Consider the following 8,208-nt stretch of genomic DNA (forward strand, 5'->3'; position numbering starts at 1 on the left):
GGGTCTTGTGTTTGGCAGAAGATGGAGAGAGAGGATGCCAGAACGGAGAGGACATAGACACCAGAAAGGTGTGGATTTGGAGTGGGGCCGGGAGTCGATGAAGCCTGGGGAGATCGATAGAAGGCCAGTGGAAGGAAAACTGTGAGCTCCAACTTGTGCCTATTAGACTGTTTCATTACAATGGGCCCTTTTCTGTTTGTTTTTCTTTACTAACCCTTTAGTCAAATTAAGAATTATAAAGCTAAATCGTTTAATTGCATATGGTCTACTTTTTGTTATTTTGTGGTACTGATTTGTAACAGGGTAACACATCACGCAGCATCCACACAAACAGGAGGTTTTGCACCTCGATCTCATACACTTGGTGGGGCCAGAGGTTGTCTTCCCTAGATTTACGTAGCTGACAGGACCTGAGGGTTACACTGAAATATTAAATACACTCCCCGCTTAGCTATAAACCAACTCAATATGGAATACATCTCATCTCAAATATGTAATATGTTGCTTTCTAGTCATCTTATAGATGTAATCTCTATTATGTAGGAGACTGGTCTAATCTTTCCAGGTACCCACTTTTGGTCATCTCTGTAATCCTTGCCAGGACTGCTTATCCGGAGTGAAACATTGAACTTCCTTGTTTGAGGAGCTCTCAACTTGTCTCAGCTGTTTATCCGGCATGCTGCTTCAGTGATTGGGATTGAGGAGATCCAAGCATAAACAGAAGGGATGACCCTGGAACAGCAGATCTGGTGAGTTGTTGGTTGTGGAGTGTGCTGCATTGCTATACGCAAGGAAGAAATTGGCGAGCTTCTGATTCAGCGTCTGTGTTGTATGTTCTGCTGACAATGCTCGCAGTGTGTTCATCAGACTCCGGGCAAACCTTTCCGCCAATCCATTTGTAGCTGGGTGGTATGGTGCAGAAGTAATATGTCATATTCTATTCATTTTCAGGAATTTCTGAAACTGTTCCACAACAAACTATGGCCTATTGTCACTAATTGTTCTGGAACACCAGTTGAGAAGGGGCTTCTCAACACATCAACAGTGTGTGAGGCTGTAGTGGAGGCTATTGGGAATACTTCTGGCCACTTTGTAGCTGAATCCACAACTACAACAAGAAATGTGTGCCCATAAATGGCACAGCAAAGTCCACATGAATCCTCTGCCAGGGCAATGCAGGCCATTTCCAGCGATGGAGAGGTATTGCTCTTGGCATCTTCATGGACATGTTGGCATCCCAAACTATGCATGGCAAGCTACTTGACTTGCTGATCTATCCCATACCATAAGACAAAGCTTTGAGCCAATACTTACGTTTCACTCATGTCTAGATGACTGGCATGTAGCTCATCCAACATTTCAGCTCTCAACTTCAATGTTCCTGCAGCACATTCCAACCATTTTGGTTTGTCATGCAAACCTGAGACATTGTGGTATCTTTTCTGGTTTCCCTTTGGATTATCTGTGGAGACCTTCAATTTGCATTATGGTGAATACTTAAGAGGACTGTCCTCTTTTGTCAAGCTCTCAGGTACTTCCTTTTCCAAGGGTAAATGGGAAAATCCTTCAGCATTTCCATGATGAGTAGTCTTTTTGAATTTGATCTCATCAAAATGTCCTCCAAGAAACAGAGCTCATCTCTGCATTTGTGCTGCTGCTGTCAGGGGAACACCCTTCTGTGGATTGAAAATGGACACCAGAGGTTGATGATCAGTAATGTGGGTAAACTCTCTCCCATACAGGTGCTGCTTGAAATGTTTTATATCCAAAACCAGACTCAAGGCCTCTCTGTCAATCTGTGCATATTTTTTCTTTGCAGCAGTAAGGGACCGTGATGTAAAGGCCGTGGGGTGTTCACTTCCATCACTCATAACATGTGACATGACTGCACCGATACCACAAAGTGAAGCAAAACAGGCAAGCTTCACATGACAATATGGATTATTATGTGGCAGTACAGTGTCTGATGTCATTACCTCCATTGCCTTTTTGAAAGCAACTTCACACTGCTTTGCTCTTTCTTCCCAATCTGTAGTAATGAATTCAAGGGGTAGACCACAGTAGCCAGGTTTGACAGGAACCTGATATAATAATTGACAAATCCTAAAAAGGACAGCAACTGTGACACTTCCTTTGACCTTGGGCCATCCACCACTACTGGAATTTTCCCAGTGCACTAGTGTAATCCTTGTGCGTCAATGGTGTGACCACAGTAGGTGATGCTAGGTTTAAAGAATTCAACCTTGTTGCATAGTGCTCTGATCCCTTAATCATATGACTTGTGATTTTGGAGATATTCCTTGTCATCCTCAATGGTAACTGAGTTCCTTGGCACTTCACAGCACCTGGTCCATAGCTTTCTGCCAGAGTTCGGGTGTAGATTCTCCTCCAAAATAAACCCATTATAGCAATTAAGCCCTTTGTGAGTGTTCATTGTGAGAAACACTTTGGACTCTTCTTCCATCTCCATCAGTAGGCAAGCCTCAGCCAAGTCCACTTTGCTGAAGTGTTTTACTCCAGGAAGGGTGCAAAGATATTCTCTACACTGGGCAGAGGGTATTGCTCTACATTCAGTACTGGGTTGATGGTGACCTTAAAATCACCACAGATCTTGACACACCCATTCTTCTTGGCTACTGGGACCAATGGAGATGCCCAAGGCTCCACTCAAACTTGGAAAGAATTTCTTCAACCTCCAGCTCTAGCTCATTGGCTGCTTTATCATGAATCATTTAGGGAACCGGACAGGCTTTGTAAAATATGGCTGTGGCATTTTCATTTAATACTATTTTACTTTTGATATGTTTAAGTTTTCCAATGCCATCCATGAACAATGCTGTGGCCTCATCCAATACCTTTCCTAATTTGCTTTCTACAAACCCATAAGAAAGCTCAAATCACAGCTTACGTGGGTCAAAGATTACCTAGGACTCAGAACCGCTGGCATTTACAGGATTCTCTGTAAATATGGAGAAACATATTGGCACAATGGAAACCTGCATTAAGGAGCATAGGAGGTGTATCTGTTTGGGTTACCTGGATAAACTGGCAGTATCAGAACATTGCATTCTCAACGGCCATAGGATTGACTTCAATGGTACAAAACTACTGTACCGCATCTATGACTTTTGGGACCGCCTGGTGAAGGAAGCCATTGAAATAAAACTAGAGAAAAAGAATTTCAACAAAGATGAAGGTCTCATTATAAGAAAGAACTGGAATTTGATTGTAAGCAAGGTGGGACAGTGGAAACCTGATTGGTTGAGGACTAATCAATCAGGAGGGACGAAGGATGTGGGTATATATACCACCAGACTAGACATACCAAGGCATCATCCCTGATGAAGATGGCGGAGTCTGTCATCGAAATGTTGGTTAAAATTGTACCCAACTGGAAGCCTGAGAAGAGTTTATTCGTCATATATGTGAGGAAAGCACGAGATCTTTCAGTGAGCACTGCAGTGAGGTGTGCAAATATGATGTGATGGCATAATGACGTATGCCATTCACATACTTTTACATATATCCTGTAATGAATTATCTAAACAAATAAAGAATGCTTAATCAAACAATATGTTTACAACACTACTCAAATATTACTTAAATATTATATACACTCAAAGCCTATTTCTCTCTTGTACCCTCTAACTTCACTCTGAATCACTTACCACTCTCCAACACATTGGAAAATTTACAGTAGCCAACAAAATGGGTAACTTATATTAGCTAATTAACTTGCCAAGAACATGTTCTTAGATTGGGGAGACTTGGGGACTTGTGGTTATAGGGAGACACCACACAGGCAGCACTGAACCTGGGTCACTGAGCTTTGAGGCAGCAGCACCAGCCACTGCACCACCATCCCTGTTACATGTTGCATTTGATAACTTGCAGTATTAAAAATCCAACAACGGAAAAGTTATGGAAGTACAGCACCGGCGTACAATGCCAGCAGCCAATGATCGAGGTTGATCCCTGCCGCTGTCTGTAAGGAGCTTGGATGATCTCTCCATGACTGCCTGGGATTCCTCTGGGTGTCCAGTTCCCTCCTACATTCCAAAGACATACGGTCAGGGTTAGTCAGTCGTGGACAGGCCACGTTGGTGCCAGAATTCCTTAGTGTTACAATTTCGAAGGACCTGTCCTAGGCGTGGCATGTAAGTGTTATATACAAAGAAAGCACAGTAGCCCCTCTGTGAAGATTTGGCATGACATCTAAAACTTTGAAACTTTGTGTGGTGGAGAATATCTTTGACTGATTTCATCGTGGCCCATAATGGAAACAGCAATACCCTTGAATGGAAAATCCTCCAAAAAGTAGTGGAGACAGCCCAGTCCATCACGGATAAAGTCCTTACCCTCCCTTCCCCCCTACAAGATTGAGAACATCTACAGGGAGCCCTGTCACAAAAAGCAGCTTCCATCATCGGGGACGTCACCACTCAGGTCATGCTCTCTTCTTTCTGCTGCATCAGGAAGAAGGTACAGAAGCCTCAGAACCCAGACCACAAGGTTCAGGAACAGTTCTTACAGCTCAACCATCAGGCTCTGGAACCAGTGGGGAGAGCCACTCAACTTCACTCACTCCATCACTGAAATGCTCTCAAAACCTGTGAACTCACTTTCAAGGACTCTTCAACTCATGTTCTCAAAATTTATTGCTTATTTTATTATTATTTCATTTTTTTCTTTTGTATTTGCACAGTCTTTTGCACATCAGTTGTTTTTCTGTCCTGTTGGGTGCGGTCTTTAGAGACATAGAGTCATTGATTCTATTATATTTCTTGGATTTACTGAGTATGCCCACAAGAAAATGAATCTCAGTGTTGTATGTAGTGACATATTTGGCCTTTGGTAATAAACTTACTTTGAACTTTGAATCATGGTGACACTTGTGGGTTTCCTCACTGATTTGATTTAACGGAAACTATGCATTTACTGTGTTTCAATGTACAGATGTCAAATAAAGCTGATTAAAAGGATTTTTTAAATTGTATTTTGAATTCCCATGGCTGCAATGGGTAAATACGTTTATTTTGCAATGCAACTATCTAGCATGTGAATTGTGAAAGGATAAGAAGAGTCCGGTGAAATCAGATCACCTTAACAATAGGTCTACTCAGCACAGAAACCTAGTGGGTCATGTTTTTGATCATAAGATGCTCTGGATGAACTGACATGTAGCCAATGCAACACACACAAAATGCTGGCGAAGCTCATCAGGTCAGGCAGCATCAATGGAAATGAGTAGTCAACATCTTGGGCTCAGACCCTTCTTCAGGGCTGAGAAGGAAGAGAGAAGATGATAGAATAAAAAGGTGGGGGAGGGAAAGGAGGCTACTTGGAATGTGATAGGTGAAGCCAGGTGGGAGGGAAAGAATCTGAGAGGAGAGGAGAGTGGACCATAAGAGAAAGAGAAGGAGGAAGGGACCCAGAAGAAATTAAGTGGCAGGAGAGAAGAGGTTAAAAAGTCAGAGTGGGGAATAGAGGAAAGGGGGGGGGGGTGAAATTTGATGTTAGGGAACTGCCAGTTAGATGCATGAACTGGAGCTAATGGACTTCCACATCTGTGGTATGGGAAGGTAGGAACATACTAGAGTTCAGATCCAATCTGATCCAATCACTGAGTTCAGCGGTGTTGTATAATTCACTTAGATGATGGGCTTGCTGCGCTTTATATCTAGCCCTGAACTGTCATGTCAGCCGCATCTAGCATCTTCCCAAAAACAAAAAAGGGTAAGTTTAACTAACCTTTGTTTTCATTTTGCTTTTCTGTACCTCACTCCTTATTTAAGTATTTAAGATTTTTACCTTAACTATTAGTACAGCAATTTTGACTCTTTTTTTATACTGTATGTCACTGATCACCTGGGACATTCAAGATCAGTGAAACGAGCCTTTTGTTGCACGAGCTATCGAAGATCACCATACTACAGCAGAGGGCAGGGCTGAGGGTCTTGCTCATCCTTTGTGACCCTCTCCGCTCAGGATCTGACACCTGGAGGTAGTTGTGGTTATCGAAGGGCAGTTCAGGGTAAGGAATAAGCGCAGACAACAAGAAATGTTTCACCATAACAAAGAGGACTAAGACCAGAGATGATAGGTTTAAGATTTAAGGGGGATCTGAAGAAAAACGTTTTCAACCTGAGGATGGTTACAGTCTGAAACAGGATCCATGAGAATGTCAAAGATGGGGAAATCTGATAGTTCTGATAAAGTGCCTTGGCTTGAAACGTCGACTGTTTACTCTTTTCCATAGATGCTGCCTGGCCTGCTGAGTTCCTCCAGCATTTTGTGTGTGTGCTCCATGAAAAGGTGGTGGAGATTCAAGATTCAGATTTATTTATCGTGTGTGCATCAAAACATACAGTGAAATGCATCGTTTGCATTAACAACCAACACACCCGAGGGTGCAAATGTTACCACACGCTCTGGCACCAACATATCAAGACCACAATGCTTGCAGAACACCTTCCACATGGGATAACATTTAGAATGTCAGCCACCGATTGTCTGCTGCTGATTCTGTTTGGGCACCAGCCTGTCCTGCAAGAGAGGACTGTGTATTGGTGATCAGTATAAAGTTTCAATCAATACTCGTGACTAAATTTTTGATTGCTAGAGGCATGGCTACTCAGGCATAGATGCCTTATCAAGATGCTATTACTTGCAAGTAATGACTCATACCCTGAGGTCCAGACAATAGAGACATAGAGCACTACAGCATGGAAGCAGGCCGTTCGGACCACATAGTCGTGCCAAACTGTTATTCTGCCCAATCCCATTAATCCACACCAGAACCAGAGCCAGCTATACCTTTTGCATCCATGTACTTATCCAGACTTCAGTAAAATCAAACCTGCATCCACCGCTTCTGATGGCAGCTTGTTCAACACTTGCACCACCCTCTGAGTGAGGATGTTCCTCCTCAGGATCTGCTTAAATATTTCACCTTTCACCCTTAACCTATCATCTCCAGTTCTAGTTGCACGCAACTTCAGTGGAAAAAGCCTGCTTGCATTAACCTTATTTATACCCCTCATAATTTTGTATACCTCGATCAAATCTCCCCTCATTCTCCTTTGCTCCAGGGAATAAAGCCCTGAACTATTCAACCATTCCCCGTAACTCAGGTCCTCAAGTCCTGGCAACATTCTTGTTAATTTTCTCCGTACTCCTTCAATCTTGTTGATATTTTTCCTGTAGATAGGTTATCAGAACTGCACACAACACTCCAAACTAGACCTCACCAACGTCTTATATAACTTCAAAATAACAACCCAACTCCTGTACACAATACTTTGATTTATGAAACCAGTGTGCCAAAAGCTTTCTTTATGACCTGGTCTACCTGTGACGCCACTTTCAATGAATTCTGGGTCTGTATTTGCAGATCCCTCTGTTCTACCATACTCAATAGATAAATTCTTCCCATGCCAATGAAATTCATTGCTACCCACGGTTTAACTCCATTAGCTGCTTGAGAGTGTGGGGTGGGGGGAGGGGGGGGGGAAGGACAGTGAATTTAAACCTGATACCAGAACAGAGAGATTCCACCTATCAGAAAAGTACAAGCGTCCTGACAAGTGTGTAGTCCAAGTGTGACCTCACCACAAACTTAGAGAACTGCAACTCCTATAGTCAATGCTCTGACTGGTAAAGGCCGACATGTTGACACCTTTTTCATCACCCTGACTATCTGTGGTGCTGCTGTCAATGAACAAGGCACCTGTATTCCTAAGCATCTCTGTTCCATTGCGCTCCCCCGTGTCCTATCATTCAAAATATAAATACTGCAATGTTGGACTCTCCAAACTGCATCACCTCACATGTATCTGTGTTGAAATCCATTTGCTACTCTTTGATAACTGATCAAGATCCCTTTGTAATTTATGATCATCTCTTTCACTATCACTATCCTGAAAAATAGTTGATATTGGGGAAAAAGTCTTCAATAAGTACGAGAAAAGCTTACACTCTCAGGAAATATTTTTGAGGTGCTTTCTTCAGCAAAAGTGTTCATAATCTGGAATGTTCTTTACAAAAACAGCATTGAAGTAACATGGAGAGGAGTTGATCACATGGGTCGTATTCTTAATGTGTTTCCTGTCAATATTACATAGGCCACTTACATCAGGATCAGATTCAGAATCAGGTTTATTATCACCAGCATGTGTCATGAAATGTTAAATTAATAGCAGCAGTTCA

This window comes from Hemitrygon akajei, chromosome 23 (assembly GCF_048418815.1).
Source record: "Hemitrygon akajei chromosome 23, sHemAka1.3, whole genome shotgun sequence".
Taxonomy (NCBI): domain Eukaryota; kingdom Metazoa; phylum Chordata; class Chondrichthyes; order Myliobatiformes; family Dasyatidae; genus Hemitrygon; species Hemitrygon akajei.